Source organism: Nematostella vectensis, chromosome 8, assembly GCF_932526225.1.
Source record: "Nematostella vectensis chromosome 8, jaNemVect1.1, whole genome shotgun sequence".
NCBI classification, from domain to species: Eukaryota; Metazoa; Cnidaria; class Anthozoa; order Actiniaria; family Edwardsiidae; genus Nematostella; species Nematostella vectensis.
The window spans coordinates 11869315-11883303 of record NC_064041.1 but is presented as its reverse complement, the minus strand read 5'-3'; the positions used below and the strand labels follow the sequence as shown (position 1 = coordinate 11883303).

Below are 13989 nucleotides of genomic sequence, written 5' to 3'. Positions count from 1 at the left end.
GGTCATAATCACCGCGATGCACCGTTCCCACATGGAGGATGAAATCAGCCGGGGACAGTCGGTGTACAGGGACGCCAAATAAACTCATACTTACCTGACGCGGGAGGTTTACCGTGATCACCAAGGCGGTCCTCTCAGGGTGAGGCCCTCTCATTGCACTTCGATTGGGTTGACCCCTGCGATTACCCCAAATGTGGGTAACTCGAGCGTATAATTTCTGGTAGTGGGGACCTGCGTTCGCGCTAGTCCCCGAACAATACGAATCAAGTGTAATCACAACACAATCACAACGAGCGACTCGTGAAGCACGGACTTCACACCGCTTGTAATCAGTCAACTATTGTAAAATTTCTAACTTCTAATAGCGAACAACTTGCTCTCACATTACCGTCATGGTGGGCAGAGGCTTTAGTCGTGTTTGGTCTGCATTCTAGCGGTGTTTTTGCGATGAAACGAGCGAAGGTGAGCTGTGTTTTGATCAGTTGTTGCTAACCGGCGATGAAAGTTCAGTGCGACTGTTTCGTCACTAAAATAGAACAGTGGAATACGCGCGCTGCTTTGCAACCTTCGCGCTTTATTATAGTGAGTGAAAACATGATCTCGAAAAGCATTTATTTGGACAAGGTTTACGCTATGAATGGCATCTCAGCTTGTATGAGATGCTAGCTGAGTAATGTTCGTGTTCACTCGCGGTGTAAACGCGCGACCAATGCGATAATACTGCGCACTTTCTCTCATAGTATTTTACTGCATTGAGAGACATTTCCTATGCGAGTACTAACGCTCTTACAGGCTTTCACAATCCACTGATCTGATCGCTTGTAATATTATGACTCTACTTGAATCTGCTGAACGTTTGCGAACGTTTACGACCGCGATTTTGATTACAATACGGTCGCTGAGTATGCCTGAATTGTCTATAGATCGAGTTGAGAACGCATACAACTGAGGGATTTCTTTAGCTTAGACAATGACCAACCTGCACTAACTTTTTCTTTATAGTTTAGAAAAAAAATGAAAAAGAAATGCCTACAGCACGCGGTATTCCCAGGCGGTCACCCATCCAAGTACTAACCGCGCCCAATCGAGCTTAACTTCGGTGATCGGACGAGAACCGGTGTTTTCTCGATGGTATGGCCGTAGACGAAAGATCTCGGTGATATTTTAGACTTTTATAGCGGTGCGGTGAGAACGTACGCACGCACTAGCGCGGTAAAAATGTCTCATTGCACTCGCAAAGACGCTGTATCAAGCGAATACTGCACGTACGTGATAGCACTACGTTCATGACTGATCATCACATGTGATCTTAGGAGGCAGAAGGGCCTAAAACCGAGTCCGTCACCCACATGGCGGAGGCCTAGAATGATAAACGCTCCCTGTAGTCCGAGCCAGATTCTGCATCGCTTCTCGGCCTTTTGGCTAAGATCAAGTGTAGTATCTGTTCTTATCAGCTTAATATCTGATACGCTGCTCATTGAGTAGCTCATATATTAAACTGATTTTTGGAAACTGGCTGTGGAATAAGCGGCTTGCTGCGTCCCAGCCACGGGTTGTCTCGGTATTGCACTACCTCCGAGTACGGCCCCCTTCCCTTTCGGGAAGACACATTCAAGCAACACCTCGAGCATCATTTACGTGCTGTTCATGCGAGCTATAGCGGGAGAGATCAATAAGAGACAGGATCGTCATTAAGACGACGGGTCATAATCACCGCGATGCACCGTTCCCACATGGAGGATGAAATCAGCCGGGGACAGTCGGTGTACAGGGACGCCAAATAAACTCATACTTACCTGACGCGGGAGGTTTACCGTGATCACCAAGGCGGTCCTCTCAGGGTGAGGCCCTCTCATTGCACTTCGATTGGGTTGACCCCTGCGATTACCCCAAATGTGGGTAACTCGAGCGTATAATTTCTGGTAGTGGGGACCTGCGTTCGCGCTAGTCCCCGAACAATACGAATCAAGTGTAATCACAACACAATCACAACGAGCGACTCGTGAAGCACGGACTTCACACCGCTTGTAATCAGTCAACTATTGTAAAATTTCTAACTTCTAATAGCGAACAACTTGCTCTCACATTACCGTCATGGTGGGCAGAGGCTTTAGTCGTGTTTGGTCTGCATTCTAGCGGTGTTTTTGCGATGAAACGAGCGAAGGTGAGCTGTGTTTTGATCAGTTGTTGCTAACCGGCGATGAAAGTTCAGTGCGACTGTTTCGTCACTAAAATAGAACAGTGGAATACGCGCGCTGCTTTGCAACCTTCGCGCTTTATTATAGTGAGTGAAAACATGATCTCGAAAAGCATTTATTTGGACAAGGTTTACGCTATGAATGGCATCTCAGCTTGTATGAGATGCTAGCTGAGTAATGTTCGTGTTCACTCGCGGTGTAAACGCGCGACCAATGCGATAATACTGCGCACTTTCTCTCATAGTATTTTACTGCATTGAGAGACATTTCCTATGCGAGTACTAACGCTCTTACAGGCTTTCACAATCCACTGATCTGATCGCTTGTAATATTATGACTCTACTTGAATCTGCTGAACGTTTGCGAACGTTTACGACCGCGATTTTGATTACAATACGGTCGCTGAGTATGCCTGAATTGTCTATAGATCGAGTTGAGAACGCATACAACTGAGGGATTTCTTTAGCTTAGACAATGACCAACCTGCACTAACTTTTTCTTTATAGTTTAGAAAAAAAATGAAAAAGAAATGCCTACAGCACGCGGTATTCCCAGGCGGTCACCCATCCAAGTACTAACCGCGCCCAATCGAGCTTAACTTCGGTGATCGGACGAGAACCGGTGTTTTCTCGATGGTATGGCCGTAGACGAAAGATCTCGGTGATATTTTAGACTTTTATAGCGGTGCGGTGAGAACGTACGCACGCACTAGCGCGGTAAAAATGTCTCATTGCACTCGCAAAGACGCTGTATCAAGCGAATACTGCTCGTACGTGATAGCACTACGTTCATGACTGATCATCACATGTGATCTTAGGAGGCAGAAGGGCCTAAAACCGAGTCCGTCACCCACATGGCGGAGGCCTAGAATGATAAACGCTCCCTGTAGTCCGAGCCAGATTCTGCATCGCTTCTCGGCCTTTTGGCTAAGATCAAGTGTAGTATCTGTTCTTATCAGCTTAATATCTGATACGCTGCTCATTGAGTAGCTCATATATTAAACTGATTTTTGGAAACTGGCTGTGGAATAAGCGGCTTGCTGCGTCCCAGCCACGGGTTGTCTCGGTATTGCACTACCTCCGAGTACGGCCCCCTTCCCTTTCGGGAAGACACATTCAAGCAACACCTCGAGCATCATTTACGTGCTGTTCATGCGAGCTATAGCGGGAGAGATCAATAAGAGACAGGATCGTCATTAAGACGACGGGTCATAATCACCGCGATGCACCGTTCCCACATGGAGGATGAAATCAGCCGGGGACAGTCGGTGTACAGGGACGCCAAATAAACTCATACTTACCTGACGCGGGAGGTTTACCGTGATCACCAAGGCGGTCCTCTCAGGGTGAGGCCCTCTCATTGCACTTCGATTGGGTTGACCCCTGCGATTACCCCAAATGTGGGTAACTCGAGCGTATAATTTCTGGTAGTGGGGACCTGCGTTCGCGCTAGTCCCCGAACAATACGAATCAAGTGTAATCACAACACAATCACAACGAGCGACTCGTGAAGCACGGACTTCACACCGCTTGTAATCAGTCAACTATTGTAAAATTTCTAACTTCTAATAGCGAACAACTTGCTCTCACATTACCGTCATGGTGGGCAGAGGCTTTAGTCGTGTTTGGTCTGCATTCTAGCGGTGTTTTTGCGATGAAACGAGCGAAGGTGAGCTGTGTTTTGATCAGTTGTTGCTAACCGGCGATGAAAGTTCAGTGCGACTGTTTCGTCACTAAAATAGAACAGTGGAATACGCGCGCTGCTTTGCAACCTTCGCGCTTTATTATAGTGAGTGAAAACATGATCTCGAAAAGCATTTATTTGGACAAGGTTTACGCTATGAATGGCATCTCAGCTTGTATGAGATGCTAGCTGAGTAATGTTCGTGTTCACTCGCGGTGTAAACGCGCGACCAATGCGATAATACTGCGCACTTTCTCTCATAGTATTTTACTGCATTGAGAGACATTTCCTATGCGAGTACTAACGCTCTTACAGGCTTTCACAATCCACTGATCTGATCGCTTGTAATATTATGACTCTACTTGAATCTGCTGAACGTTTGCGAACGTTTACGACCGCGATTTTGATTACAATACGGTCGCTGAGTATGCCTGAATTGTCTATAGATCGAGTTGAGAACGCATACAACTGAGGGATTTCTTTAGCTTAGACAATGACCAACCTGCACTAACTTTTTCTTTATAGTTTAGAAAAAAAATGAAAAAGAAATGCCTACAGCACGCGGTATTCCCAGGCGGTCACCCATCCAAGTACTAACCGCGCCCAATCGAGCTTAACTTCGGTGATCGGACGAGAACCGGTGTTTTCTCGATGGTATGGCCGTAGACGAAAGATCTCGGTGATATTTTAGACTTTTATAGCGGTGCGGTGAGAACGTACGCACGCACTAGCGCGGTAAAAATGTCTCATTGCACTCGCAAAGACGCTGTATCAAGCGAATACTGCTCGTACGTGATAGCACTACGTTCATGACTGATCATCACATGTGATCTTAGGAGGCAGAAGGGCCTAAAACCGAGTCCGTCACCCACATGGCGGAGGCCTAGAATGATAAACGCTCCCTGTAGTCCGAGCCAGATTCTGCATCGCTTCTCGGCCTTTTGGCTAAGATCAAGTGTAGTATCTGTTCTTATCAGCTTAATATCTGATACGCTGCTCATTGAGTAGCTCATATATTAAACTGATTTTTGGAAACTGGCTGTGGAATAAGCGGCTTGCTGCGTCCCAGCCACGGGTTGTCTCGGTATTGCACTACCTCCGAGTACGGCCCCCTTCCCTTTCGGGAAGACACATTCAAGCAACACCTCGAGCATCATTTACGTGCTGTTCATGCGAGCTATAGCGGGAGAGATCAATAAGAGACAGGATCGTCATTAAGACGACGGGTCATAATCACCGCGATGCACCGTTCCCACATGGAGGATGAAATCAGCCGGGGACAGTCGGTGTACAGGGACGCCAAATAAACTCATACTTACCTGACGCGGGAGGTTTACCGTGATCACCAAGGCGGTCCTCTCAGGGTGAGGCCCTCTCATTGCACTTCGATTGGGTTGACCCCTGCGATTACCCCAAATGTGGGTAACTCGAGCGTATAATTTCTGGTAGTGGGGACCTGCGTTCGCGCTAGTCCCCGAACAATACGAATCAAGTGTAATCACAACACAATCACAACGAGCGACTCGTGAAGCACGGACTTCACACCGCTTGTAATCAGTCAACTATTGTAAAATTTCTAACTTCTAATAGCGAACAACTTGCTCTCACATTACCGTCATGGTGGGCAGAGGCTTTAGTCGTGTTTGGTCTGCATTCTAGCGGTGTTTTTGCGATGAAACGAGCGAAGGTGAGCTGTGTTTTGATCAGTTGTTGCTAACCGGCGATGAAAGTTCAGTGCGACTGTTTCGTCACTAAAATAGAACAGTGGAATACGCGCGCTGCTTTGCAACCTTCGCGCTTTATTATAGTGAGTGAAAACATGATCTCGAAAAGCATTTATTTGGACAAGGTTTACGCTATGAATGGCATCTCAGCTTGTATGAGATGCTAGCTGAGTAATGTTCGTGTTCACTCGCGGTGTAAACGCGCGACCAATGCGATAATACTGCGCACTTTCTCTCATAGTATTTTACTGCATTGAGAGACATTTCCTATGCGAGTACTAACGCTCTTACAGGCTTTCACAATCCACTGATCTGATCGCTTGTAATATTATGACTCTACTTGAATCTGCTGAACGTTTGCGAACGTTTACGACCGCGATTTTGATTACAATACGGTCGCTGAGTATGCCTGAATTGTCTATAGATCGAGTTGAGAACGCATACAACTGAGGGATTTCTTTAGCTTAGACAATGACCAACCTGCACTAACTTTTTCTTTATAGTTTAGAAAAAAAATGAAAAAGAAATGCCTACAGCACGCGGTATTCCCAGGCGGTCACCCATCCAAGTACTAACCGCGCCCAATCGAGCTTAACTTCGGTGATCGGACGAGAACCGGTGTTTTCTCGATGGTATGGCCGTAGACGAAAGATCTCGGTGATATTTTAGACTTTTATAGCGGTGCGGTGAGAACGTACGCACGCACTAGCGCGGTAAAAATGTCTCATTGCACTCGCAAAGACGCTGTATCAAGCGAATACTGCTCGTACGTGATAGCACTACGTTCATGACTGATCATCACATGTGATCTTAGGAGGCAGAAGGGCCTAAAACCGAGTCCGTCACCCACATGGCGGAGGCCTAGAATGATAAACGCTCCCTGTAGTCCGAGCCAGATTCTGCATCGCTTCTCGGCCTTTTGGCTAAGATCAAGTGTAGTATCTGTTCTTATCAGCTTAATATCTGATACGCTGCTCATTGAGTAGCTCATATATTAAACTGATTTTTGGAAACTGGCTGTGGAATAAGCGGCTTGCTGCGTCCCAGCCACGGGTTGTCTCGGTATTGCACTACCTCCGAGTACGGCCCCCTTCCCTTTCGGGAAGACACATTCAAGCAACACCTCGAGCATCATTTACGTGCTGTTCATGCGAGCTATAGCGGGAGAGATCAATAAGAGACAGGATCGTCATTAAGACGACGGGTCATAATCACCGCGATGCACCGTTCCCACATGGAGGATGAAATCAGCCGGGGACAGTCGGTGTACAGGGACGCCAAATAAACTCATACTTACCTGACGCGGGAGGTTTACCGTGATCACCAAGGCGGTCCTCTCAGGGTGAGGCCCTCTCATTGCACTTCGATTGGGTTGACCCCTGCGATTACCCCAAATGTGGGTAACTCGAGCGTATAATTTCTGGTAGTGGGGACCTGCGTTCGCGCTAGTCCCCGAACAATACGAATCAAGTGTAATCACAACACAATCACAACGAGCGACTCGTGAAGCACGGACTTCACACCGCTTGTAATCAGTCAACTATTGTAAAATTTCTAACTTCTAATAGCGAACAACTTGCTCTCACATTACCGTCATGGTGGGCAGAGGCTTTAGTCGTGTTTGGTCTGCATTCTAGCGGTGTTTTTGCGATGAAACGAGCGAAGGTGAGCTGTGTTTTGATCAGTTGTTGCTAACCGGCGATGAAAGTTCAGTGCGACTGTTTCGTCACTAAAATAGAACAGTGGAATACGCGCGCTGCTTTGCAACCTTCGCGCTTTATTATAGTGAGTGAAAACATGATCTCGAAAAGCATTTATTTGGACAAGGTTTACGCTATGAATGGCATCTCAGCTTGTATGAGATGCTAGCTGAGTAATGTTCGTGTTCACTCGCGGTGTAAACGCGCGACCAATGCGATAATACTGCGCACTTTCTCTCATAGTATTTTACTGCATTGAGAGACATTTCCTATGCGAGTACTAACGCTCTTACAGGCTTTCACAATCCACTGATCTGATCGCTTGTAATATTATGACTCTACTTGAATCTGCTGAACGTTTGCGAACGTTTACGACCGCGATTTTGATTACAATACGGTCGCTGAGTATGCCTGAATTGTCTATAGATCGAGTTGAGAACGCATACAACTGAGGGATTTCTTTAGCTTAGACAATGACCAACCTGCACTAACTTTTTCTTTATAGTTTAGAAAAAAAATGAAAAAGAAATGCCTACAGCACGCGGTATTCCCAGGCGGTCACCCATCCAAGTACTAACCGCGCCCAATCGAGCTTAACTTCGGTGATCGGACGAGAACCGGTGTTTTCTCGATGGTATGGCCGTAGACGAAAGATCTCGGTGATATTTTAGACTTTTATAGCGGTGCGGTGAGAACGTACGCACGCACTAGCGCGGTAAAAATGTCTCATTGCACTCGCAAAGACGCTGTATCAAGCGAATACTGCTCGTACGTGATAGCACTACGTTCATGACTGATCATCACATGTGATCTTAGGAGGCAGAAGGGCCTAAAACCGAGTCCGTCACCCACATGGCGGAGGCCTAGAATGATAAACGCTCCCTGTAGTCCGAGCCAGATTCTGCATCGCTTCTCGGCCTTTTGGCTAAGATCAAGTGTAGTATCTGTTCTTATCAGCTTAATATCTGATACGCTGCTCATTGAGTAGCTCATATATTAAACTGATTTTTGGAAACTGGCTGTGGAATAAGCGGCTTGCTGCGTCCCAGCCACGGGTTGTCTCGGTATTGCACTACCTCCGAGTACGGCCCCCTTCCCTTTCGGGAAGACACATTCAAGCAACACCTCGAGCATCATTTACGTGCTGTTCATGCGAGCTATAGCGGGAGAGATCAATAAGAGACAGGATCGTCATTAAGACGACGGGTCATAATCACCGCGATGCACCGTTCCCACATGGAGGATGAAATCAGCCGGGGACAGTCGGTGTACAGGGACGCCAAATAAACTCATACTTACCTGACGCGGGAGGTTTACCGTGATCACCAAGGCGGTCCTCTCAGGGTGAGGCCCTCTCATTGCACTTCGATTGGGTTGACCCCTGCGATTACCCCAAATGTGGGTAACTCGAGCGTATAATTTCTGGTAGTGGGGACCTGCGTTCGCGCTAGTCCCCGAACAATACGAATCAAGTGTAATCACAACACAATCACAACGAGCGACTCGTGAAGCACGGACTTCACACCGCTTGTAATCAGTCAACTATTGTAAAATTTCTAACTTCTAATAGCGAACAACTTGCTCTCACATTACCGTCATGGTGGGCAGAGGCTTTAGTCGTGTTTGGTCTGCATTCTAGCGGTGTTTTTGCGATGAAACGAGCGAAGGTGAGCTGTGTTTTGATCAGTTGTTGCTAACCGGCGATGAAAGTTCAGTGCGACTGTTTCGTCACTAAAATAGAACAGTGGAATACGCGCGCTGCTTTGCAACCTTCGCGCTTTATTATAGTGAGTGAAAACATGATCTCGAAAAGCATTTATTTGGACAAGGTTTACGCTATGAATGGCATCTCAGCTTGTATGAGATGCTAGCTGAGTAATGTTCGTGTTCACTCGCGGTGTAAACGCGCGACCAATGCGATAATACTGCGCACTTTCTCTCATAGTATTTTACTGCATTGAGAGACATTTCCTATGCGAGTACTAACGCTCTTACAGGCTTTCACAATCCACTGATCTGATCGCTTGTAATATTATGACTCTACTTGAATCTGCTGAACGTTTGCGAACGTTTACGACCGCGATTTTGATTACAATACGGTCGCTGAGTATGCCTGAATTGTCTATAGATCGAGTTGAGAACGCATACAACTGAGGGATTTCTTTAGCTTAGACAATGACCAACCTGCACTAACTTTTTCTTTATAGTTTAGAAAAAAAATGAAAAAGAAATGCCTACAGCACGCGGTATTCCCAGGCGGTCACCCATCCAAGTACTAACCGCGCCCAATCGAGCTTAACTTCGGTGATCGGACGAGAACCGGTGTTTTCTCGATGGTATGGCCGTAGACGAAAGATCTCGGTGATATTTTAGACTTTTATAGCGGTGCGGTGAGAACGTACGCACGCACTAGCGCGGTAAAAATGTCTCATTGCACTCGCAAAGACGCTGTATCAAGCGAATACTGCTCGTACGTGATAGCACTACGTTCATGACTGATCATCACATGTGATCTTAGGAGGCAGAAGGGCCTAAAACCGAGTCCGTCACCCACATGGCGGAGGCCTAGAATGATAAACGCTCCCTGTAGTCCGAGCCAGATTCTGCATCGCTTCTCGGCCTTTTGGCTAAGATCAAGTGTAGTATCTGTTCTTATCAGCTTAATATCTGATACGCTGCTCATTGAGTAGCTCATATATTAAACTGATTTTTGGAAACTGGCTGTGGAATAAGCGGCTTGCTGCGTCCCAGCCACGGGTTGTCTCGGTATTGCACTACCTCCGAGTACGGCCCCCTTCCCTTTCGGGAAGACACATTCAAGCAACACCTCGAGCATCATTTACGTGCTGTTCATGCGAGCTATAGCGGGAGAGATCAATAAGAGACAGGATCGTCATTAAGACGACGGGTCATAATCACCGCGATGCACCGTTCCCACATGGAGGATGAAATCAGCCGGGGACAGTCGGTGTACAGGGACGCCAAATAAACTCATACTTACCTGACGCGGGAGGTTTACCGTGATCACCAAGGCGGTCCTCTCAGGGTGAGGCCCTCTCATTGCACTTCGATTGGGTTGACCCCTGCGATTACCCCAAATGTGGGTAACTCGAGCGTATAATTTCTGGTAGTGGGGACCTGCGTTCGCGCTAGTCCCCGAACAATACGAATCAAGTGTAATCACAACACAATCACAACGAGCGACTCGTGAAGCACGGACTTCACACCGCTTGTAATCAGTCAACTATTGTAAAATTTCTAACTTCTAATAGCGAACAACTTGCTCTCACATTACCGTCATGGTGGGCAGAGGCTTTAGTCGTGTTTGGTCTGCATTCTAGCGGTGTTTTTGCGATGAAACGAGCGAAGGTGAGCTGTGTTTTGATCAGTTGTTGCTAACCGGCGATGAAAGTTCAGTGCGACTGTTTCGTCACTAAAATAGAACAGTGGAATACGCGCGCTGCTTTGCAACCTTCGCGCTTTATTATAGTGAGTGAAAACATGATCTCGAAAAGCATTTATTTGGACAAGGTTTACGCTATGAATGGCATCTCAGCTTGTATGAGATGCTAGCTGAGTAATGTTCGTGTTCACTCGCGGTGTAAACGCGCGACCAATGCGATAATACTGCGCACTTTCTCTCATAGTATTTTACTGCATTGAGAGACATTTCCTATGCGAGTACTAACGCTCTTACAGGCTTTCACAATCCACTGATCTGATCGCTTGTAATATTATGACTCTACTTGAATCTGCTGAACGTTTGCGAACGTTTACGACCGCGATTTTGATTACAATACGGTCGCTGAGTATGCCTGAATTGTCTATAGATCGAGTTGAGAACGCATACAACTGAGGGATTTCTTTAGCTTAGACAATGACCAACCTGCACTAACTTTTTCTTTATAGTTTAGAAAAAAAATGAAAAAGAAATGCCTACAGCACGCGGTATTCCCAGGCGGTCACCCATCCAAGTACTAACCGCGCCCAATCGAGCTTAACTTCGGTGATCGGACGAGAACCGGTGTTTTCTCGATGGTATGGCCGTAGACGAAAGATCTCGGTGATATTTTAGACTTTTATAGCGGTGCGGTGAGAACGTACGCACGCACTAGCGCGGTAAAAATGTCTCATTGCACTCGCAAAGACGCTGTATCAAGCGAATACTGCTCGTACGTGATAGCACTACGTTCATGACTGATCATCACATGTGATCTTAGGAGGCAGAAGGGCCTAAAACCGAGTCCGTCACCCACATGGCGGAGGCCTAGAATGATAAACGCTCCCTGTAGTCCGAGCCAGATTCTGCATCGCTTCTCGGCCTTTTGGCTAAGATCAAGTGTAGTATCTGTTCTTATCAGCTTAATATCTGATACGCTGCTCATTGAGTAGCTCATATATTAAACTGATTTTTGGAAACTGGCTGTGGAATAAGCGGCTTGCTGCGTCCCAGCCACGGGTTGTCTCGGTATTGCACTACCTCCGAGTACGGCCCCCTTCCCTTTCGGGAAGACACATTCAAGCAACACCTCGAGCATCATTTACGTGCTGTTCATGCGAGCTATAGCGGGAGAGATCAATAAGAGACAGGATCGTCATTAAGACGACGGGTCATAATCACCGCGATGCACCGTTCCCACATGGAGGATGAAATCAGCCGGGGACAGTCGGTGTACAGGGACGCCAAATAAACTCATACTTACCTGACGCGGGAGGTTTACCGTGATCACCAAGGCGGTCCTCTCAGGGTGAGGCCCTCTCATTGCACTTCGATTGGGTTGACCCCTGCGATTACCCCAAATGTGGGTAACTCGAGCGTATAATTTCTGGTAGTGGGGACCTGCGTTCGCGCTAGTCCCCGAACAATACGAATCAAGTGTAATCACAACACAATCACAACGAGCGACTCGTGAAGCACGGACTTCACACCGCTTGTAATCAGTCAACTATTGTAAAATTTCTAACTTCTAATAGCGAACAACTTGCTCTCACATTACCGTCATGGTGGGCAGAGGCTTTAGTCGTGTTTGGTCTGCATTCTAGCGGTGTTTTTGCGATGAAACGAGCGAAGGTGAGCTGTGTTTTGATCAGTTGTTGCTAACCGGCGATGAAAGTTCAGTGCGACTGTTTCGTCACTAAAATAGAACAGTGGAATACGCGCGCTGCTTTGCAACCTTCGCGCTTTATTATAGTGAGTGAAAACATGATCTCGAAAAGCATTTATTTGGACAAGGTTTACGCTATGAATGGCATCTCAGCTTGTATGAGATGCTAGCTGAGTAATGTTCGTGTTCACATCGCGGTGTAAACGCGCGACCAATGCGATAATACTGCGCACTTTCTCTCATAGTATTTTACTGCATTGAGAGACATTTCCTATGCGAGTACTAACGCTCTTACAGGCTTTCACAATCCACTGATCTGATCGCTTGTAATATTATGACTCTACTTGAATCTGCTGAACGTTTGCGAACGTTTACGACCGCGATTTTGATTACAATACGGTCGCTGAGTATGCCTGAATTGTCTATAGATCGAGTTGAGAACGCATACAACTGAGGGATTTCTTTAGCTTAGACAATGACCAACCTGCACTAACTTTTTCTTTATAGTTTAGAAAAAAAATGAAAAAGAAATGCCTACAGCACGCGGTATTCCCAGGCGGTCACCCATCCAAGTACTAACCGCGCCCAATCGAGCTTAACTTCGGTGATCGGACGAGAACCGGTGTTTTCTCGATGGTATGGCCGTAGACGAAAGATCTCGGTGATATTTTAGACTTTTATAGCGGTGCGGTGAGAACGTACGCACGCACTAGCGCGGTAAAAATGTCTCATTGCACTCGCAAAGACGCTGTATCAAGCGAATACTGCTCGTACGTGATAGCACTACGTTCATGACTGATCATCACATGTGATCTTAGGAGGCAGAAGGGCCTAAAACCGAGTCCGTCACCCACATGGCGGAGGCCTAGAATGATAAACGCTCCCTGTAGTCCGAGCCAGATTCTGCATCGCTTCTCGGCCTTTTGGCTAAGATCAAGTGTAGTATCTGTTCTTATCAGCTTAATATCTGATACGCTGCTCATTGAGTAGCTCATATATTAAACTGATTTTTGGAAACTGGCTGTGGAATAAGCGGCTTGCTGCGTCCCAGCCACGGGTTGTCTCGGTATTGCACTACCTCCGAGTACGGCCCCCTTCCCTTTCGGGAAGACACATTCAAGCAACACCTCGAGCATCATTTACGTGCTGTTCATGCGAGCTATAGCGGGAGAGATCAATAAGAGACAGGATCGTCATTAAGACGACGGGTCATAATCACCGCGATGCACCGTTCCCACATGGAGGATGAAATCAGCCGGGGACAGTCGGTGTACAGGGACGCCAAATAAACTCATACTTACCTGACGCGGGAGGTTTACCGTGATCACCAAGGCGGTCCTCTCAGGGTGAGGCCCTCTCATTGCACTTCGATTGGGTTGACCCCTGCGATTACCCCAAATGTGGGTAACTCGAGCGTATAATTTCTGGTAGTGGGGACCTGCGTTCGCGCTAGTCCCCGAACAATACGAATCAAGTGTAATCACAACACAATCACAACGAGCGACTCGTGAAGCACGGACTTCACACCGCTTGTAATCAGTCAACTATTGTAAAATTTCTAACTTCTAATAGCGAACAA

At 46.9% G+C, this 13989-nt stretch overlaps 25 non-coding genes across 25 annotated transcripts; 17 read left to right on the top strand and 8 right to left on the bottom strand.

Moving 5' to 3' along the window:
* The first annotated feature begins 86 nt into the window (after nt 1-86).
* Nucleotides 87-252, top strand: LOC125571083. Its single transcript, XR_007313394.1, has one exon. It is a non-coding gene; the product is annotated as a U1 spliceosomal RNA (small nuclear RNA).
* A 774-nt stretch (nt 253-1026) lies between these two features.
* LOC125570910 lies at nt 1027-1145 on the bottom strand. The gene has a single exon (XR_007313219.1). It is a non-coding gene; the product is annotated as a 5S ribosomal RNA (ribosomal RNA).
* A 257-nt stretch (nt 1146-1402) lies between these two features.
* On the top strand, nt 1403-1595 carry LOC125570493. Its single transcript, XR_007312818.1, has one exon. It is a non-coding gene; the product is annotated as a U2 spliceosomal RNA (small nuclear RNA).
* A 193-nt stretch (nt 1596-1788) lies between these two features.
* On the top strand, nt 1789-1954 carry LOC125571082. The gene has a single exon (XR_007313393.1). It is a non-coding gene; the product is annotated as a U1 spliceosomal RNA (small nuclear RNA).
* A 774-nt stretch (nt 1955-2728) lies between these two features.
* LOC125570899 lies at nt 2729-2847 on the bottom strand. The gene has a single exon (XR_007313208.1). It is a non-coding gene; the product is annotated as a 5S ribosomal RNA (ribosomal RNA).
* A 257-nt stretch (nt 2848-3104) lies between these two features.
* Nucleotides 3105-3297, top strand: LOC125570491. Its single transcript, XR_007312816.1, has one exon. It is a non-coding gene; the product is annotated as a U2 spliceosomal RNA (small nuclear RNA).
* A 193-nt stretch (nt 3298-3490) lies between these two features.
* On the top strand, nt 3491-3656 carry LOC125571081. The gene has a single exon (XR_007313392.1). It is a non-coding gene; the product is annotated as a U1 spliceosomal RNA (small nuclear RNA).
* A 774-nt stretch (nt 3657-4430) lies between these two features.
* Nucleotides 4431-4549, bottom strand: LOC125570887. Its single transcript, XR_007313196.1, has one exon. It is a non-coding gene; the product is annotated as a 5S ribosomal RNA (ribosomal RNA).
* Nucleotides 4550-4806: 257 nt separating this feature from the next.
* On the top strand, nt 4807-4999 carry LOC125570490. The gene has a single exon (XR_007312815.1). It is a non-coding gene; the product is annotated as a U2 spliceosomal RNA (small nuclear RNA).
* Nucleotides 5000-5192: 193 nt separating this feature from the next.
* LOC125571080 lies at nt 5193-5358 on the top strand. The gene has a single exon (XR_007313391.1). It is a non-coding gene; the product is annotated as a U1 spliceosomal RNA (small nuclear RNA).
* A 774-nt stretch (nt 5359-6132) lies between these two features.
* On the bottom strand, nt 6133-6251 carry LOC125570876. Its single transcript, XR_007313185.1, has one exon. It is a non-coding gene; the product is annotated as a 5S ribosomal RNA (ribosomal RNA).
* Nucleotides 6252-6508: 257 nt separating this feature from the next.
* On the top strand, nt 6509-6701 carry LOC125570489. Its single transcript, XR_007312814.1, has one exon. It is a non-coding gene; the product is annotated as a U2 spliceosomal RNA (small nuclear RNA).
* A 193-nt stretch (nt 6702-6894) lies between these two features.
* Nucleotides 6895-7060, top strand: LOC125571079. Its single transcript, XR_007313390.1, has one exon. It is a non-coding gene; the product is annotated as a U1 spliceosomal RNA (small nuclear RNA).
* Nucleotides 7061-7834: 774 nt separating this feature from the next.
* Nucleotides 7835-7953, bottom strand: LOC125570865. Its single transcript, XR_007313174.1, has one exon. It is a non-coding gene; the product is annotated as a 5S ribosomal RNA (ribosomal RNA).
* Nucleotides 7954-8210: 257 nt separating this feature from the next.
* Nucleotides 8211-8403, top strand: LOC125570488. The gene has a single exon (XR_007312813.1). It is a non-coding gene; the product is annotated as a U2 spliceosomal RNA (small nuclear RNA).
* Nucleotides 8404-8596: 193 nt separating this feature from the next.
* Nucleotides 8597-8762, top strand: LOC125571078. The gene has a single exon (XR_007313389.1). It is a non-coding gene; the product is annotated as a U1 spliceosomal RNA (small nuclear RNA).
* A 774-nt stretch (nt 8763-9536) lies between these two features.
* On the bottom strand, nt 9537-9655 carry LOC125570854. The gene has a single exon (XR_007313163.1). It is a non-coding gene; the product is annotated as a 5S ribosomal RNA (ribosomal RNA).
* Nucleotides 9656-9912: 257 nt separating this feature from the next.
* On the top strand, nt 9913-10105 carry LOC125570487. The gene has a single exon (XR_007312812.1). It is a non-coding gene; the product is annotated as a U2 spliceosomal RNA (small nuclear RNA).
* Nucleotides 10106-10298: 193 nt separating this feature from the next.
* LOC125571077 lies at nt 10299-10464 on the top strand. Its single transcript, XR_007313388.1, has one exon. It is a non-coding gene; the product is annotated as a U1 spliceosomal RNA (small nuclear RNA).
* A 774-nt stretch (nt 10465-11238) lies between these two features.
* Nucleotides 11239-11357, bottom strand: LOC125570842. The gene has a single exon (XR_007313151.1). It is a non-coding gene; the product is annotated as a 5S ribosomal RNA (ribosomal RNA).
* Nucleotides 11358-11614: 257 nt separating this feature from the next.
* On the top strand, nt 11615-11807 carry LOC125570485. Its single transcript, XR_007312810.1, has one exon. It is a non-coding gene; the product is annotated as a U2 spliceosomal RNA (small nuclear RNA).
* Nucleotides 11808-12000: 193 nt separating this feature from the next.
* LOC116620103 lies at nt 12001-12166 on the top strand. The gene has a single exon (XR_004297006.1). It is a non-coding gene; the product is annotated as a U1 spliceosomal RNA (small nuclear RNA).
* A 775-nt stretch (nt 12167-12941) lies between these two features.
* Nucleotides 12942-13060, bottom strand: LOC116620118. Its single transcript, XR_004297021.1, has one exon. It is a non-coding gene; the product is annotated as a 5S ribosomal RNA (ribosomal RNA).
* Nucleotides 13061-13317: 257 nt separating this feature from the next.
* LOC116620115 lies at nt 13318-13510 on the top strand. Its single transcript, XR_004297018.2, has one exon. It is a non-coding gene; the product is annotated as a U2 spliceosomal RNA (small nuclear RNA).
* A 193-nt stretch (nt 13511-13703) lies between these two features.
* On the top strand, nt 13704-13869 carry LOC116620101. Its single transcript, XR_004297003.1, has one exon. It is a non-coding gene; the product is annotated as a U1 spliceosomal RNA (small nuclear RNA).
* Nucleotides 13870-13989: the final 120 nt, after the last annotated feature.